This window comes from Polyergus mexicanus, unplaced genomic scaffold (genome assembly GCF_030449975.1).
Source record: "Polyergus mexicanus isolate NDT 795.1 unplaced genomic scaffold, iyPolMexi1.0 SCAF_100, whole genome shotgun sequence".
Taxonomy (NCBI): domain Eukaryota; kingdom Metazoa; phylum Arthropoda; class Insecta; order Hymenoptera; family Formicidae; genus Polyergus; species Polyergus mexicanus.
In genome coordinates, this window is record NW_027223420.1 from 1145 (window position 1) to 22550 (window position 21406).

General features: G+C 29.2%; 1 pseudogene; it reads right to left on the minus strand.

The window, feature by feature from the left end:
• Nucleotides 1-10603: 10603 nt before the first annotated feature.
• Nucleotides 10604-15082, minus strand: LOC138944148 (cytochrome P450 4C1-like; annotated as a pseudogene).
• Between the last annotated feature and the right edge of the window lie 6324 nt (nt 15083-21406).

Consider the following 21406-nt stretch of genomic DNA (forward strand, 5'->3'; position numbering starts at 1 on the left):
TATTTTTTTCAAGACACAAAGTAATTCGTGCAAAGTTAAAATGTAATAATTTAATAATGAAACTCATGAAACAAAATACGGGCGGATACTTAATTTTGCAAATTATAATTCTTTGAAACTCGGTTATATACTGTACATATATTTCAATTAAACAGTAATGATGGAGCGCTTATGCTCAAATGTACGTTTAATCAAAAATTTGAAATTCAATATTGCTTTAATATTTTGTGAACACGTATATATATCATATCTTTAAATTATTGTTAAACAAACTGAAAATCATGCAAATTAGAAACTTGCGCATTACTTCCTCATTATTTTATTTTATCTCACAAAACTTAAGTTCCTTAAAGTAAGTGGGTTTTTCAATTTTTACTTCCCTATAGAGGAAACTTTGTGAGCGAAATAAAAAAATATAGAAGATAAAGAAGCAATATGCTATTTTCTAATTTACATACTTTTTTATTTTTATATAATTATAAATTATACATTTACATTGTAGATTATAGATTTTCAGAAATATAAAAACTCATTTAAGAAAAACTTAATTAATTTTATTATAAGAAAAGATAACACACAAGAAACATTGATAAACAGTTTAAAAGAACGGAGCTGTCAGTAATGCATTTTAATGACTTGATAACTGTTTCAATACTAATATTCCGTTGTTGACCAAAACATTTTTGCACGTGCTGGAAATTATCTTCACTTTCAGCGTTTTTGATGATACTCTATTTGTGTAAAAAATTTAACCCGATATCTCAGAATTTGCGAAAATTATTTCCGAGTATAATTCGTATACATACATTTTTCAAAAAATTCAAAATTTTATAGAAAATGGACTCTTTCACTGATGCTGACTCTATCACCAAATTCATAACCAACCATCCTTTTATAATAATCTATTCATATAAAAAAATTTGATCAGATATCTCAAAAATTGCGGAAGTTAGAGTTGTACAAACATTCCGTACATACATACATACATACACAGATACATACATTTTCTAGGAATATAATTTTTTGACGTTTTGGAACATTTTGAACACATTGGCATAAAAAAATTCGAAAAAATATTTTGTCACAAAAACAAAGCTTCCTCTATGAGGAAGCAAAAAAGAATAATTATACGTTTTAAACCGCAAAACTTTTTCAAGAACTCAATGAAATACGGTAGAAAAATAAAATATAAATAATTTATTGCATGAATATAAATAATTTATCTCGTGAATCTTTCGATTAATGAACACAGATTCCAAATTTGGACGAGTTACATAGAAATAATCGAGAAATGTTTTGCCGACGAAATATTCTCAACCATTAATTTTATACTCAATTTTCATCGATGATATATATTTATATACATATTATATTCCATCTTCTTTAATAAAGTATCTTTATATAATTTTCTGAATTAATAAAGATAATAATGATATAAACATCGCGTCAATAAAATATTTGTCAATGTGTGAGTGTAAAATTCAATCTTACAAAGTATTTATAATAATTTATGCATTACATATTTGGTAACTTGGGCTGTTTAAAATATTTACAGGCTACAAAAATGGACTTAATCTTTTTGATATTGTGCGCCTTGTTCGTAGTTTTAATAATTCCCGCAATTATATCGATAGTACATCATCAATACGTTCTTCGACAAAAGCTCAAAAATATTTCTCAGATCGGTAGATTTCCTTTTAGCATGGCATTTAAATTAATGAAGCAAACGGACTATGGTAAAAATCTTATACATAAGATATTGTTATTATATGCTTTTACAAATATTGTTTATATATTTTTAGTAAAAAGTTTAAAGGAATTAATAAATGAAAAAAAAAAATTGTCATTTACTGTAAATCAGTATAATAATTAGTAAATTTTGTCACAAAAACAAAGTAATACTAAATATCTAATTATGTACTTATCGTAGAACGCAAACAATGGCTTGAGCAATATATGTTTCATTCTAAAGAAGGTATTTTTATAATTAGGGTTGGCATGAAACCGTTCATTAATATCTATAAACCCGAATTTTTAGAGGTAAGAATGAAAAGAATCTTACTAATAGTATAACAAAATCTTATAGTAAAGTATCGGTTATATTTTTTGCGATGTAAATGTGTGTGTATAAATAGTAATTTAATATCGTAAGAAAACAAAACTTTTTTTCAATAGTTAAATAGAGTAAACTTTCATAAACATATCATTATCAATTATTAAAATGTTTTTTGATCTAATAGAGAAAAAAAATTTTAATCAGTAATACAATTGTTGTTATTGCATATATGAAAAATATGTCCATATTTTGCTATTATAATGAATTATTTAATATTATAACAAAATAAAGAAACAAATTTAATATTAAAAATTAAATATGACAAATTTAACAAATAAAAATTTTATTAAATTAAAAATTTGTTAAATTTAACGAATTTAACAAGTTTAATGTTATAACAAAACTTCTTTTTTTTCGGTGAAATAGGACAATTTTTGCTGATTCAATTTAATTATTTAAAAGTACAAATTTATTGTTAAAGTAAAATAATTTATAATTATTAATAAGTGCTTTTAGCTGTTCATTGTTTTGGTGATTGTAAAATAAACAATAATTTATTATTTTAGAAAACAATATTATTTGTGTGTGTTGTATCGTATCGAATTTGTACGTGCGCAGATAGTGTCGGTACATCTTACTGTTTATTTGAAAAGACTCTCTTGTTTGATGATTATTTGAATATGTTTATTTGAAAAGATAATTCGCTTGATGATCTTTGCATCTTATATAGGAAGAAAAATATGCAGACTTAGCGGATGATATTTCACATCGCGGAAGTAAATTTAGATCTATAATATTGACAATGAAAAAAAGATTTGGTTGAACAATTAATTTTTTTGTTAAAAATAATTTTGATAAATTATGACGCGATAATCACGAAATGCGCGAATATCTCGAAAATCATCCGATGGTGGAAACATCTCCGCTCGATCCTCGCGATGCATTTTTCGGCAGCCGCACGGGAAATATCGTGACTCGTTATGAGGTTACGGGTACGGAGAAAATACGATACGTGGACGTGTGCTCTTTGTACCCTCTTTGTTCCCAATCGACCATCCGGATATTTACGTCGGCGAGGAATGTTCCGCAATAATCGGAAGGGCACCGAATTATAATTTCGATACGATTGAAGGGCTCATACGTTGCAGAGTACTCCCACCACGCGACCTATTTCATCCGGTACTCCCATATCGTGTGCAGGGAAAATTGCTTTTTGCTTTATGCCGCAGTTGTTGCGAAACATTTTCGCAGGTGCCCTGTACACATGACGATGCTCGTGAACGCGAATTCGAGGGTACGTGGGTGACCTGTGAATTACGCAAGGCCAACGGAAAGGATTATCTCGTGACAGCTGTAAGCGAGATTTGGCAATATAAAGTTAGCCAATTCGATCATACGACACGTCAAGGTGGATTGTTCACCGAATATATAAATACATTCTTGCAGCTTAAACAAGAAGCCAGTGGATGGCCGTGTGAATGCGGGGAAAACGACGACGATGCTAAAGAACGATATCTGAGGGAGTACGAGAAAACCTAAGGTATCGTTCTTGATAAACGTAACATCACTCGGAATCCCGGTTTACGTTCTGTCGCGAAGCTGTGCTTAAATTCTTTTTGGGGAAAATTCGGCCAGCGATCCAATTTACCAAATACCGAAGTCGTGAGAACGCCTCAGCGTTTTGCGACATTGATGATGAGTGCTGAGCACGAGATAACCGGCATATTACCCGTAAACGACGAGGTAATATATCTTTCGTGGCGATTGCGACAAGACGCTGTCATTCCCTCACCGATAACGAATGTTGTAATAGCTGCATATGCGACGGCGCAGACGCGTTTAAAATTATATTCTTATTTAGAGCGATTAGATCGTCGCGTTTTGTATTATGATACGGATTCATGTATTTACGTGGGCAGCGGTGACCCGAACGTATGAACCACGTACGGGAAATTTTCTAGGCGATATGACGGACGAGCTTGAAAGTTACGGCCGCGGTAGCTATATCGAGACGTTCGTAACTGGTGGCCCTAAATTTTATGCGTACATTGTTCGTGCACCGGACAGACGAACACACGAATGCTGCAAAGTGAAGGGCATAACCTTAAATTTTGAAAACTCTCAACTAATCAATTTTCTTAGTATTAGAAATTTGATGTTAGCTAAAGAAAGGATACGGGAAAATGAAGAAAATGAGGAAGAATCGGCTGGAACTTCGATAAACTTACGGTTTAGAGCTATTTGGCGTACTGTGTTTCATGAGCTGGTAATATGCTATGAAACTGAAGTATGTACTCCTGTATTGATGAAACGTAAATTTATCAATAGTCATTGTTCGTTACCATACGGCTATGTAGCAGAACGATAATTTTTCTTCTCTGTTTTCTCAACTCTCGTTTTTAAAGTTGCAATATAACGAATTCGCGTATTTTCCCTCGTGCTAAAAGATAATCTTTTTTGCTACGCAATATAGTTATATTTAATTGTAAATAAAAATTTTTATTGTACAAATATTTTTATGTAAAATAATTTTTTATTGTACAAAGCATAATATTCTTATGTAAGAAATATAAATAAATATAAATAAAACTGTTTTTAAAATAATGCTACGTAAAAACATTTTCTCGTTTCCTATCCTTTCTTCTCGGCGTCTCCGTGACGTCATAGTCTCCGTCCTAAGACTCCGTGTCAAACAGTCTCAGGTACCCGTATTTCATGACCCTTTCTATCTTCTCCAGCGATGACGTTACCGAACGTCTACCTGCCTAGTGCACCTCGGTCGCCCGGTCAACCCTACCCGTACATGTACGCACGTGTTCAGCCCCGGCGTATCAGTTACTTTATTCTAGCAGTACCTTATCCGATTTTGTATTTTCACAAAGAGGTCGGAGGAGAGGATGAAATATACCGTACATTTCTCGGTTTTTCCGTAGGGGTGGTGAAGCGGAGATGCGTATACTGCACGATATCTCCATCCTCGGTAGTCGCCATCTTGCCGATTCTTACACACGTGTTATTTTGCCGCGTTTTTCCCTCTCACTCAGAAACAATGCTCCTCATCCAATCAAACTGCCGGCCACTATAGGGAAGCCAATCAGAGCGCAGGGTCCCCTATGCCGGAGGACTACTCTCTACAAATACTACATCTAATCCTTATTCTAATAAGATTTCAGCTAGCCCAGGATACTAGGACCCTGTCTGGAAATGTGGAGGACCCAGGTTCGAGCCCGAGCATGTTCACGCGACCGAAAAAATAAAAAATAAAAAAAATAAAAAAATAAAAAATAAAAAAATTTAAAGGGAAAATTGCCTCGTAGACGTCCACGAGTCCCCTCCACTCTTTTTTTCCACAGACACCCTTAGGGGGGAGGGCCCCAGACAGGCACACAGCAAGGGGTCGGCGCCAGTGGCCGAGCAGTGGGAGTTTGTTGTGTCTCGCTATAGTTGCCCCTATACTACTTCTGTTATATCTGAAATAGGCGTTTAAAAATATTAATAAATAGCATAATATATTAGAATTTCATATACAGAATAACTTTAGTAGAAATATTATCAAATCTCAAGAGTATATTATATTATTATATTATATTATAGTATACGTACGTACAGTTTATTAAATAGCAGATTACCCTAAGGCTACGGAAACAGCAACTTGTATTGTAAATGACTTCTTTCACAACACTGATGGAGATATTGATATTTTCATAACATTTCACAAGATTCTAATAGCGGAAAAAATTTTAATACTCTCGCTTAAAAGAATCTCGTATTTTGTTAATGAATTCTTTTTTAGTGCTCGATGACAGATCTGCTGTGCAAATTACTATGAATGTATAGCATACATGGCTCTCAGTTCTCTTATATCTGAAATAGGCGTTAAAAAATGTTAATAAATAGCATAATATATTAGAATTTCATACACAGAATTCTTTCACGGAACTGATGGAGATATTGCACAAAATACCATGATATGCTATCTATAACAAAGATATGATTCATCACTGAAAATAAGAAAGATCTATTACTTTTTGGACTATTGCTAGGAATATCATTAAACTGCATTCTTGTCTTATTTCGAAGTATTTGAATACACAATACTTACTGAAATTGTGATGTATTTAATTGAAGCTTAAAGAAGAATTTATCTCAGATGAAAATTACAATTAATTTAACTTTATATTTAACTGATATGTTTTCTTATTTCCTGATTACATTACGTTGTGTCTGTTACGTGTGCAATAACACCGACCGGAAAAAAAGATTTGGAGAATTTACAGTCAAGTTTGAGACTTTAAAAATAAAAAATTAATTATTACGCTGTGTCATTACGAGAGGTTAGGAAATCTGTCATAATAACTATGTCCAAGGCAAAGATGCAAAATGGTATAATAAAATTATTAATTATTATTTATGGACAGCACGTACCATATAAAAAGTAGAAATATGTTTATAATTATAAGCTTTTTCATCTTCTTTTTCTAATTATAAGCGATTACAGCAAATCTGACAGCAAGAAATCACAGTTGTAACAGCCTTTTCTTAAATATATCAACAGTCAGAATGTATGAATATTCAGATGCGATACGCTTGATCGAAATGTGCGCAAAAGAAATGTGCGTAAAAGAAATGTGCGCAAAAGAAATGTGCGCGAAAGAACTGTGCGCAAAAGAAATGTGCGCGAAAGAACTGTGCGCGAAAAAAACGTGCGCGAAAGAAATGTGCGCAAAAGAAATGTGCGCGAAAGAACTGTGCGTAAAAGAACTGTGCGCAAAATAAATGTGCGCAAAAGAACTGTGCACGAAAGAAATGTGCGCAAAAGAAATGTGTGCAAAAGAACTGTGCGCAAAAGAACTGTGTGCAAACGAACTGTGTGTAAACGAACAGTAACAAACATTTATTTACCAAATGATATTAATAATAAATGTCAAAAAATTTCAAAATTATACATGCATACATGCGTGTGTATGTATTTTAAATTATACAAAAATATGTGTTGTGTCCAAAAGCAACGTGTCCAATTGAACGGTGCGCAAATAACATGTGTCTAAACGAACCGTGCGCAATTGAAATGTGTCCAATCGAACGGTGCGCAACTTTATGTGTCTAATAACACAGTGTGCGATTGCAACGTGTCCAATTGTAGTGTACGCAAGTGAAGGCTTCTCTAAAATTAATCCCACCAATATTTTTGTATTGATATTTATAATTTATTTGTCCGAAAAACTATGGAAATTGAAGCGTAGTCTATCTGATAAATATTATCCTATTTTTAAATTGTGGATTTTCTTCACGTATTGTGTGTGTATCCGTCATCCAGATGATCTAAAGGTAATAAAAAAAATTTCAATTGTCTGTAAACATTACAATTTAGGAATCTTGCATTTCACAAGAATATTTTTGCTCGTAAACAAAAAGGTTAAAAGGTTAAAAGCTTAAAAAGATAAATAGAGGAAATGTCGACATATTCGACCGAGATTAGATAAAAATTTGAGCTACAATTAATAAATTATTTGCGCATCTAAAAGATCGATTAATATAATATAAATTAATGTTTCTTTCTTGACATGTATTTGATGATTTCAGACGATACTAAGCAGCACCAAGCGCTTTGAAAAAAATTATTTGCATAATTTGTTTTATCCGTGGCTCGGCACAGGTCTTTTCACCAGCACAGGTAACATAATGGCATTAATATATAACCGTACATACTTTATTATTACAATTTGTTTTCAATTTGTTTTCATCACAGAAAATCAAATAGAATACAGAACTAGTTACAGAACTATACTTGAATATTATTTTTAACGATAAACTCTTACATAACTTCTTTTTGGTACTGTAAAAAGTAATAAATTTGAAAGAAATTTGCAAGTAATATCGTATTGAGAGATGATCTCGTCGTGTATTCTTAAGTAAATAGAAGTAATAGATGTTAGAGATTATAGATAAAAGTATAGATATTTTTTGTTTGTCTTATATAATATATATTTCGTATACTTTGAAAATTATAAGATTAAGATTAATTAAAGATTAATTAAAGTTATAAGATTATAAGTTAAGTCTAATAAGAACTCGATCGCTTCAGCCGTTATTCAAATTTGAAAATCTCAGATACTTTTAATTGACCGTATAAATACGCGGAGTACCTTGTTATTGCGCGTGACTTAGCGCGAGACACTACCGTATCTCTTAATATCAATTTGAAAAAGATGTGAACCAATTAACTGACATTTATTACAAATTATTTGCGCTTGCAAAAGGAAATAACTGATGGGGGAATACATATAATTTTCAAAAAATTCTACGCAATTAAAAATAAAAATAAACATGCAGTTGAAATTTAATATAATAATTAAAATTTATATATTTAAAGAAGAATAAACACATTGATCTTTATAATATCCTATATCTCGTTTCTTTTTATTGCACATTTCATTAAAATAATCAATGACATAAAATTGACAGTCAGATATTGCATAATGCGAATGATAGGATGTATAAACTTATAGATATGTATAATTTTTTCACACCGAGAAAAAAAATTGTTAACTTGACTAAATTCGTCCAACTAATTACAATTTCTTTAATTGAAATATTTTAATATTTTAAATCAAATACGACATATTAAATAATTAAATCTAACATGAGGTATATTTGATTTAAATAGTTAAATATTTCAATTAAAGAAATACAAAGAAATAGTAATTAGTTGGACGAATTTAGTCAAATTAACAACTTTTTTTCTCAGTGCAGAGAAAATTATAAATTAAATTTGAAAGCCGCTCTTCAGAAGTGATTGTGACTTTCGAAATTAATCCATGATCCGTAGCTATACGTATAGGCGTCTTCAATTTGTATTATCAGTTAGCAAAAATTCGTTTTATTGGCATCATCTAATTGAAGATATTTGCAATTCCATTTTAAACATTTGAGTAGTGTTTCAACTATTCGTCGCATCAATTGAGTTTCTTAAATAGTCGACAGTATTTGTATAAAATCAAAATTTTAATAAACATTTTGAACACGTAATTATTTTCATATAAGTTTTCTCAAATACCGCAAGTTGTTAGTTTGGTTTGATTGTTATAATTTTATTAAATGTATAGCCAATCGTTTCGTATCACCAACTCGTTAGCAAGTTTCATAGATGTTACGTAAGTCTTTTTATAGAATCTTCTTTGACGATATTATAAGTGTTATTATCCTTCAACAATTCTTCGATCTTATTAAAGTATTCATCTTTATCGAGAGCAACTGTAATGTTCGCCTTGTATGCGCTAGAGGCAATTACATTATCATGTTTAAAAAATTTTTTGGTATTAACAGTTAATTGTTAATTGCGTGTGTTAAAATTACTTTTCGGGATCGAGTAGTTCGGGAAATTATCGATAACCTTCTTAAATTTAATTGCACCGTTGTTTGTCTATAGCAGTAACTTTTGCTTTTATTATTTTATCTTTTCGTCTAATGATAATTTATGCCCATTGTTACGTTGATAATCAGTGAGTTTAGTTCTCTGCGATTTACATCCCGATATTTATTGTCGACCTGTGCGTTACTTCGCTTATCTGTTAGTTTTACAAATGTAATTTCCGAAGACTTTCTCTCTCGTCATTTTGACATAATCCATTCCGCTTAATTTACAGACATAATTAATGTACCGCCATTATTTTGAATTCAATTTATGACTACATTATCGAGGATTTCGTCCTCGTAACGACATGGATATCCTTGAAAATATTTTTTTGCCTTTACTGTGATAATGTGAAAAACCTGCGTTATCTACACGCTTCTTAACCGTCTAAGAATCACTTATATGCTTATATTTTAATTTTATTAATTCATGTACGCAGAAGATGGCCAAAAAGAGGCCCGAAACATCCGCCTTTCGTGAGTTTAAATTTTAATGTAATTCTTTTATAATAAACATTTATGCGCTCTTAATATCGTGCTTGGCTCGTTTTGTCATTTCATTCGACATTCTTGATTTTATTGACAAAGTACATTTTTTTGACGGAGAATGGGACGTTTCTTAAATGAAAATTTTTACATTTTGATTTCGCTTCGTAATATTTCTGCTTTATAAAACATGTAGAACAAAAATAAACATATTTTCTTTATATAAATCAAACTCAAGCTATTGATTATATATATATATATATATATATATATATATATATATATATATATATATATAAGAACTAATAAGAACTAATAAAAACTCGTTCAGGGGTTATTGAGAACTGATAATCTTAGATATTCTTGATTTCGACTCGCGTATAAATACGCGGTATGTCTCGCTATTGCTGTGTGTGATCTTTGCTTCGCATGACTTAGCGCAAGACACTATCGTGTCTCTTGATTTTTACTTCTAGAAACTTTTAACAATTAAATAAACAATAAAAATAAAAACGATTTGTGTAACGTGTATTCAAGTATCAGTAAAATAGTAACCTGAAGAAGATCAAGATCAATAAAACGGTCCAGAACATCAAGAAACGATGTTTATCACTATATTGTTGGCATCAATGTTTATTTTATTGATATATTATTATTACGTACATTATGGAAGAAACGGACGACCGGTTAATCTTTTACCAGGACCACCGGGCCATTTGATTGCTGGAAATGCATCACAGGCATATATTTCAAATCTATTGTTTTGTTACTTAAAATTATGTTTTTTTGACACTTTGCAGATCGAGAAAAAAGTTTCTCTCGAAAAATTCAACTCATGTTCCATAAACTATAACATTTTACCTACAAAATGCTTTTTTAAAAATTTTCCTACGATTTTTTTTGATCAAATCACACGATTTTGAAACTGAACCTGTATTTTTAGAAATACTGTCGATATTCGGCGAAGAATCATTGTAGACAAAAAATTGAAAAAACATTTTGAAGCTTGAAGTTTCAACTGTAACGTGATATCAACAGTTTTATAAAATTTTTTTATTTTTTCATTTTTAGAAAATACAGTTTTTTAGTTTCAAAATCGTGTAACTTAGTCAAAAAAAATGGTAAGAAAATTAAAAGAAAGCATTTTGTAGCTAAAATATTGTAGTTTATGGAACTTGAGTTGAATTTTTGAGAGAAATTCTTTTATCGAGCCGCAAAGTGTCAAAAAAACATAATTTTAAGGAACAAAACAATGGGTTCCTTCTTAAAGCACAGAACAAGAAAAATAAAAAAATTTTAAGAAACCAACAATAGTGCGTTAAAGTTGAAACTTTAAGCTTCAAACTGCTTTTTTAATTTTTTATTTACGATGATTTTTCGTCGAATTTTAACGGTTTGAACATAGCTCAATTTTTAGAGTATAAAAAGTGTTCTCTATTTCTTTTAGTCGTGTATATCGCAATATACTGAGAAAAAAGTACCTGGATATCTTTATGTTCAGCTAATAGCAATAAAGCAAATGTCATACTCATCGCTGTAGTATCGTGACCCTATAATCATCGTCATATCGTTATACAGTTAAATGTGCTTAGATGATATGTACAAAAAATTAGCAAAAAAGATTCAGATACATACCGCAAACATAAAGGTATCGACTTCTTCTCTGATGTCCAAATCAGTCAACGAATTGTCTCGAGATACCGCTATTAAGAGATCCAACATGGATAGCCGCCTTTTTTTAACTAGAAATAAAAAAACACGTTAGTCAATTTTATTTTTACATGTCGCGCTTTAATTATATAACATTGTTTTTGTTTAAAAATTCAGAACTTCTATTAAAAATAATAATGATTCAATTTTACAGCAGACATATGTTCCATTATTCCGTGTGATTATGTGTTTAGTATAAATATTACAGGCATAATTTAATGTTCGATTGCGTAATCAAACTTAAATATTAGCTCCGATTTTTTACGTACTTCCAAATACTTCGACATCTATCTCTGTCTCTTTGTTATTTTCAAGATTTTTCAAATGTCGACCATTGGTGCGTTCGTGATAAAGTTTTCGTTCCGCGATGACCTACACAAAAGTACGATATTAAATTTTAAAATAATTTTTTGTATTAAATAACAATAGCACACATCGTATTATATCATAAATATTAATAGCATAATGTAGTATTAATACTTATTGTAATTTTATATAAAAGATAACGTTTGTGTGTGTTTGAAAGTGTGTGTGTGTGTGTGTGTGTGTGTGTGTGTGTGTGTGTGTGTGTGTGTGTGTGGCGGATTTAAAATAAAATGATACATAGCATACTTTTTCCGTAAATCCATGCAATATTTTCAAGATCGTTTTTTGCTTTCTCCCTTGTGGCGATAATGAGAATAACAAATCGTTATGGAACCAAGGTCTGAGTGCTCTAAACCATAATTCAATAAAACTATATAATTTCAATAATGACGTGATTTTATAAAAGCTCTATTTAAAGTCGTATAAAATTCTATAATAATCTGTATAAGTAATCTCATTATTTGTAAAGAATATAGGTAAAAAAATAAATTTTAAACTATATATGTTACAAAAAAGATATTTAAAATTTTCTAAAAACATTATACTTTTTGTTTTAACAATAGATTTTTTCAAAAATCGAAGATAATGTCTCTTCAGATTGTATTGCACAACTTAGTTTATTTAATATTTCAATATTCTAACATTTGCAATATTTTCTACATTTTAAAAATTACAAACAATTTTCATTTTAAAATAAAACATTTAACCTAGAATAAATTTTGATTTTTAATTATCGCTTTAAACATCTCAAATTAATTGTTCATCTTTACATGATTATTCAATATTTAATTTGTTATTCAAAATATATATAGAAAATATATATCACACACGATCATAACTTAAAAGCTTATAAATATATCATACAATTATTTATTATATACATGAAGTACCTGTAACATATCAGTTCTAATATGTCGTAAACCGCATTTCGATACTGTTGCTGGAACTCATTGAATTTTCGCAGAGAGATTCCCATGGCAGTTTCTGCAAGTGCATGTATTATATAAGACCGGATATACAGTTGAAGATATTTACAATTGAATATTTCATCAATAGCTTTAAGTATAAAAAATCGGATATTATCTATTTTTTCTGCAGCATCGATACTTTGTATGCGAACAAATTATCTTCTTAAGCTATGAAATCTTAAGTTATGATATCATTTAGAACGAAATTATCTATACAACAGAACAATAAGAACTTTACAGAAATCTTACCACATATGGCGTTCAGCGTATGTTCACTAATAAATGGTACTAAATCTTTTACAACTGCCCCCCCAACATCTTTCAAAGATTTTGTCATATAATCGCCCTCCTGGATCAATATATCAGCATATTGAGTCAATACATTGAAATGGAATGCATTTGTTAATAACTTTCGTCGCGCATGTCACTTAGCGCCTATAACAAAATTAAAATAGTGCAAATTGTGAAATAAAATAAAAATAATAATATATAAAAATAATATTATATAAGATTATTCTCTTTTTTAGTTTAATATTTATTGAGCAATTCTCAAATAATATATTATTATTTTAAATTTATTTCTCTTATACCGCGCAAAATTCTTTTATAATTTTTTAAATCTTCTTATAAAATTTTTGCGACGAAAGAAGTTGCAAGTACAAATTTGAATTAAATTATTATTTTGTAATTAAAACTTCATAAATTGGCAGCCAAAAAAAACTATAATTTATTTAATTGAAAATCTTTTTTACTTGAAACGTCTATTACTTCTATTTACTTGAGAATACATGTATCACGGCGGAATCATTTCTCAATATAATTTCACTTACGAATTTCTTTCAAATTTATTACCTTTTACGACAAAAAGAAGTTATGTAAGAGTTTATCGTTAAAAATAAAATCGAACGTAAATTGTAATAGTAAAGTATGTACGTTTATATATTAATGCTTATTATGTTACCTGTGCTAGTGAGAAGACCAGTGCTAATCCAAGGTTGAAACAAGTTATATATATGACTTTTCTCGGTACGCTTGGTATTGCTTAATATCGTCTGACATTATTGAAAATATGTTAAGAAAAAAATATTAATTTATTATATCACTTAATCTTACAAATAATTTATTAATGGTACCACAAAGGACGATGGGTAAAATGAGTAAATTTTTGCCTAAGAAGTGTAATGTAAGTTATACATGTTATTTTATGTTTTTGGCGTCATTGAATATGATGGTTAGCAGTTTTATCCGTCTAAACCCGCGAAAAAGTGTTCAAAATTTGTCGTAAAAAAACGAATTTGTAACTAGCAACTACATAATTTTTCTTAAGGACAACTATGTGTTTTTTTATACTAATTGATTCTTCTCATTATTTTGTGCATATAAATATTGAGGTAACGGCGGCTGACAATTCGATAGATAAAAAAAAAATGTTGAAGACTCCTAAGGGACAAAACGAGGGGCCTTCTCATTTTTTTTTAAATGGAATCTAATTTTTCTTATATTAATAGATTTTTTAAAAAGTTATAAGGGCAGGATGGCTAAAAAGTGAATAGTTTACGAGATAGTTTATACTTAAATTTGATATAATTTTACATAAACTTGGAAGTATCTCGTAGAACATTAATTTTCCGAAGAATTTACCTCAATATTTTTATGCACAAAATAATGAGAGGAATCAATGGTGTAAAAAAAAACATATAGTTGTTTTAAAAAAAATTATGTAGCTGCTAATTACAAATTCGTTTCTTTAAGGCAAATTTTGACCTCTTCCCCATGAGTTTAGACGGATAAAACTGTTACCATTGTACTCAGCGACCCAAAAAGCGTAAGACTGCATGTATAACTTACACTCTTTAGGCAAAAATCGATTTATTTTACCCATCGTCTTTTCTATGTATACAGTTTCGATCGAGTATATATCGATATTTTTTCTATTCATCTTTTTAAGAAATCTTTTTACAAGCAAAAATCTTTTTGTGAAACACAAAATTCCTAAATCTGACTAAATTGTAATATCTACACATAATTGAATTTCTTTTATTACCTCTAAATCATTTGGATGACGGATAGCCACAACATACATGAAAAAAATCCGAAATTTAAAAATGGGATAATACTTATTTGATAGATTACACATCAATTTCCATTGTTCCTCTGAAAAATATATTATAAATATCGATACAAAAGTTTTAGTGGGATTAATTTTATTGTTATTTCATCACATCTTTACTCAAATACGTTGAAAATAGACAAATAATAATTGTGATAATGATTTGCAAATGGATATTGCCGAGAGAAAAGTCTTAGCTTTGTAATTTGCATACTTTTGATAGGTATACTAGATCATAAGTTTTTATGAATTTAATTTTTACTTGTATGTATGCATGAATAACGAGTCATCTATCAATTAATGTAAATAGATTAGAAATTTTATACTTGCCTGCTGAAATATATGCCTGTGATGCATTTCCAGCAATCAAATGGCCCGGTGGTCCTGGTAAAAGATTAACCAGTCGTCCGTTTCTTCTATAATGTACGTAATAATAATATATCAATAAAATAAACATTGATGCCAACAATATAGTGATAAACATCGTTTCTTGATGTTCTGGACCGTTTTATTGATCTTGATCTTCTTCAGGTTACTATTTTACTGATACTTGAATACACGTTACACAAATCGTTTTTATTTTTATTGTTTATTTAATTGTTAAAAGTTTCTAGAAGTAAAAATCAAGAGACACGATAGTGTCTTGCGCTAAGTCATGCGAAGCAAAGATCACACACAGCAATAGCGAGACATACCGCGTATTTATACGCGAGTCGAAATCAAGAATATCTAAGATTATCAGTTCTCAATAACCCTTGACCGGATCGAGTTTTTACTAGTTCTTATTAGTTCTTATATATATATATATATATATATATAATCAATAGCTTGAGTTTGATTTATATAAAGAAAATATGTTTATTTTTGCTCTACATGTTTTATAAAGCAGAGATATTACGAAGCGAAATCGAAATGTAAAAATTTTCATTTAAGAAACGTCCCACTCTCCGGCAAAAAAATGTACTTTGTCAATAAAATCAAGAATGTCGAATGAAATGACAAAACGAGCCAAGCACGATATTAAGAGCGCATAAATGTTTATTATAAAAGAATTACATTAAAATTTAAACTCACGAAAGGCGGATGTTTCGGGCCTCTTTTTGGCCATCTTCTGCGTACATGAATTAATAAAATTAAAATATAAGCATATAAGTGATTCTTAGGCGGTTAAGAAGCGCGTAGATAACGCAGGTTTTTCACATTATCACAGTAAAGGCAAAAAAATATTTTCAAGGATATATATCCATGTCGTTACGAGGAAGAAATCCTCGATACTGTGGTCATAAATTGAATTCAAAAACATGGCGGTACATTAATTATGTCTGTAAATTAAGCGGAATGGATTATGTCAAAATGACGAGAGAGAAAGTCTTCGGAAATTACATTCGTAAAACTTACAGATAAGCGAAGTAACGCACAGGTCGACAATAAATAATCGGGATGTAAATTCGCAGAGAACTAAACTCACTGATTATCAACGTAACAATGAGCATAAATTATCGTTAGACGAAAAGATAAAATAATAAAAGCAAACGTTACCGCTACAGACAAACAACGGTGCAATTAAATTTAAGAAGGTTATCGATAATTTCCCGAACTACTCGATCCCGAAAAGTGATTTTAACACACGCATAAACAATTAACTGTTAATACCAAAAAATTTTTTAAACATGATAATGTAATTGCCTCTAGCGCATACAAGGCGAACATTACAGTTGCTCTCGATAAAGATGAATACTTTAATAAGATCGAAGAATTGTTGAAGGATAATAACATTTATAATATCGTCAAAGAAGATTCTATAAAAAGACTTACGTAACATCTATGGGACTTGCTAACGAGTTGGTGATACGAAACGATTGGGTATACATTTAATAAAATTATAACAATCAAACCAAACTAACAACTTGCGGCATTTGAGAAAACTTACATGAAAATAATTACGTGTTCAAAATGTTTATTAAAATTTTTATTTTATACAGATACTGTCGACTATTTAAGAAATTCAATTGATGCGACGAATAGTTGAAACACTACTCAAATGTTTAAAATGGAATTGCAAATATCTTCAGTTAGATGATGCCAGTAAAACGAATTTCTGTTAACTGATAATACAAATCGAAAACGCCTATACGTATAGCTACGGATCATGGATTAATTTCGAAAGTCACTATCACTTCTGAAGAGCGGCTTTCAAAATTAATTTATGATTTTCTCTGCACTGAGAAAAAAAAGTTGTTAATTTGACTAAATTCGTCCAACTAATTACTATTTCTTTGTATTTCTTTAATTGAAATATTTAACTATTTAAATCAAATATACTTCATGTTAGATTTAATTATTTAATATGTCGTATTTGACTTAAAATATTAAAATATTTCAATTAAAGAAATAGTAATTAGTTGGACGAATTTAGTCAAGTTAACAATTTTTTTTTCTCGGTGTAAAGAAATTATACATATCTATAAGTTTATACATCCTATCATTCGCATTATGCAATATCTGACTGTCAATTTTATGTCATTGATTATTTTAATGAAATGTGCAATAAAAAGAAACGAGATATAGGATATTATTGAGATCAATGTGTTTATTGTTCTTTAAATATATAAATTTTAATTATTATATTAAATTTCAACTGCATGTTTATTTTTATTTTTAATTGCGTAGAATTTTTTGAAAATTATATGTATTCCCCCATCAGTGATTTCCTTTTGCAAGCGCAAATAATTTGTAATAAATGTCAGATAATTGGTTCACATCTTTTTCAAATTGATATTAAGAGATACGGTAGTGTCTCGCGCTAAGTCACGCGCAATAACAAGGTACTCCGCGTATTTATACGCGAGTCGGCCAATTAAGAGTATCTGAGATTTTCAAATTTGAATAACGGCTGAAGCGATCGAGTTCTTATTAGACTTAACTTATAATCTTATAACTTTAATTAATCTTTAATTAATCTTAATCTTATAATTTTCAAAGTATACGAAATATATATTATATAAAACAAACAAAAAATATCTATACTTTTATCTATTATCTCTAACATCTATTACTTCTATTTACTTAAGAATACACGGCGAGATCATCTCTCAATACGATATTACTTGCAAATTTCTTTCAAATTTATTACTTTTTACAGTACCAAAAAGAAGTTATGTAAGATCGTTAAAAATAATATTCAAGTATAGTTCTGTAACTAATTCTTTATTTTATTTGATTTTCTGTGATGAAAACAAATTGAAAACAAATTGTAATAATAAAGTATGTACGATTATATATTAATGCCATTATGTTATCTGTGCTAGTGAAAAGACCTGTGCCGAGACAAGGATAAAACAAATTATACAAATAACTTTTTTCAAAGCGCTTGGTGCTGCTTAGATCGTCTGAAATCATCAAAAACATATCAAGAGAGAAACATTAATTTATATTATATGACTCGATCTTTTAGATGCGCAAATAATTTATTTATTGTAGCGCAAATTTCTATCTAATCTCGGTCGAATATGTCGACATTTCCTCTATTTATCTTTTTAAGCTTTTAACCTTTTAACCTTTTTGTTTACGAGCAGAAATATTCTTGTGAAATGCAAGATTCCTAAATCTCACTAAATTGTAATGTCTACAGACAATTAAATTTCTTTTTTATTACCTTTAGATCATCTGGATGACGGATAGACACACAATACGTGAAGAAAATCCACAATTTAAAAATAGGATAATATTTATCAGATAGGCAACGATTCAATTGTTTTTCTGACAAATAAATTATAAATATCAATACCAAAATTTTGGTGGGGTTAATTTTATCGTTATTTTATTACATTTTTACTCAGATATGTTGAAAATAAATAATTAATAATTATGATAATGATTTGCAAATGAATATTGCGAAAAAAGACGCCTATATATATAGCTACGGATCATGGATTAATTTCGAAAGTCAGTCACTTTTGAAGAGCGGTTTTCGAAATTAATTTATGATTTTCTCTGAAGAAAGTATATATATCTATAAGTTTATACATCCTTTCATCCACATTATGTAATATCTGACCGTCAATTTTATGTCATTGATTATTTCAATGAAATGTGTAATGAAAAGAAATGAGATATAGGATATTATAAAGATCAATGTGTTTATTTTTCTTTAAATATATAAATTTTAATTATTATATTAAATTACAACTGCATGTTTATTTTTATTTTTAATCGCATAAAATTTTATGAAAATAATATGCTTTCTCCCATCGGTGATTTCCTTTAGCAAGCGCAAATAATTTGTAATAAATGTCAGTTAATTGGTTCACATCTTTTTCAAATTGATATTAAAAGATACGGTAGTGTCTCGCGCTAAGTCACGCGCAATAACAAGGTACTCCGCGTATTTATACGCGAGTCGGCCAATTAAGAGTATCTGAGATTTTCAAATTTGAATAACGGCTGAAGCGATCGAGTTCTTATTAGACATAACTTATAATCTTATAACTTTAATTAATCTTTAATTAATCTTAATCTTATAATTTTCAAAATATACGAAATATATATTATATAAGTCAAACAAAAAATATCTATACTTTTATCTATTATCTCTAACATCTATTACTTCTATTTACTTAAGAATACACGGCGAGATCATCTCTCAATAAGATATTACTTGCAAATTTCTTTCAAATTTATTACTTTTTACAGTACCAAAAAGAAGTTATGTAACAGTTTATCGTTAAAAATAATATTCAAGTATAGTTCTGTAACTAATTCTTTATTTTATTTCATTTTCTGTGATGAAAACAAATTGAAAACAAATTGTAATAATAAAGTATGTACGATTATATATTAATGCCGTTATGTTATCTGTGCTAGTGAAAAGACCTGTGCCGAGACAAGGATAAAACAAATTATACAAATAACTTTTATCAAAGCGCTTGGTGCTGCTTAGATCGTCTGAAATCATCAAAAACATGTCAAGAGAGAAACATTAATTTATATTATATGACTCGATCTTTTAGATGCGCAAATAATTTATTTATTGTAGCGCAAATTTCTATCTAATCTCGGTCGAATATGTCGACATTTCCTCTATTTATCTTTTTAAGCTTTTAACCTTTTAACCTTTTTTACGAGCAGAAATATTCTTGTGAAATGCAAGATTCCTAAATCTCACTAAATTGTAATGTCTACAGACAATTAAATTTCTTTTTTATTACCTTTAGATCATCTGGATGACGGATAGACACACAATACGTGAAGAAAATCCACAATTTAAAAATAGGATAATATTTATCAGATAGGCAACGATTCAATTGTTTTTCTGACAAATAAATTATAAATATCAATACCAAAATTTTGGTGGGATTAATTTTATCGTTATTTTATTACATTTTTATTCAGATATGTTGAAAATAAATAATTAATAATTATGATAATGATTTGCAAATGAATATTGCGAAAAAAGACGCCTATATATATAGCTACGGATCATGGATTAATTTCGAAAGTCAGTCACTTTTGAAGAGCGGTTTTCGAAATTAATTTATGATTTTCTCTGAAGAAAGTATATATATCTATAAGTTTATACATCCTTTCATTCACATTATGTAATATCTAACCGTCAATTTTATGTCATTGATTATTTCAATGAAATGTGTAATGAAAAGAAATGAGATATAGGATATTATAAAGATCAATGTGTTCATTTTTCTTTAAATATATAAATTTTAATTATTATATTAAATTACAACTGCATGTTTATTTTTATTTTTAATCGCATAAAATTTTATGAAAATAATATGCTTTCTCCCATCGGTGATTTCCTTTAGCAAGCGCAAATAATTTGTAATAAATGTCAGTTAATTGGTTCACATCTTTTTCAAATTGATATTAAAAGATACGGTAGTGTCTCGCGCTAAGTCACGCGCAATAACAAGGTACTCCGCGTATTTATACGCGAGTCGGCCAATTAAGAGTATCTGAGATTTTCAAATTTGAATAACGGCTGAAGCGATCGAGTTCTTATTAGACATAACTTATAATCTTATAACTTTAATTAATCTTTAATTAATCTTAATCTTATAATTTTCAAAATATACGAAATATATATTATATAAGTCAAACAAAAAATATCTATACTTTTATCTATTATCTCTAACATCTATTACTTCTATTTACTTAAGAATACACGGCGAGATCATCTCTCAATAAGATATTACTTGCAAATTTCTTTCAAATTTATTACTTTTTACAGTACCAAAAAGAAGTTATGTAACAGTTTATCGTTAAAAATAATATTCAAGTATA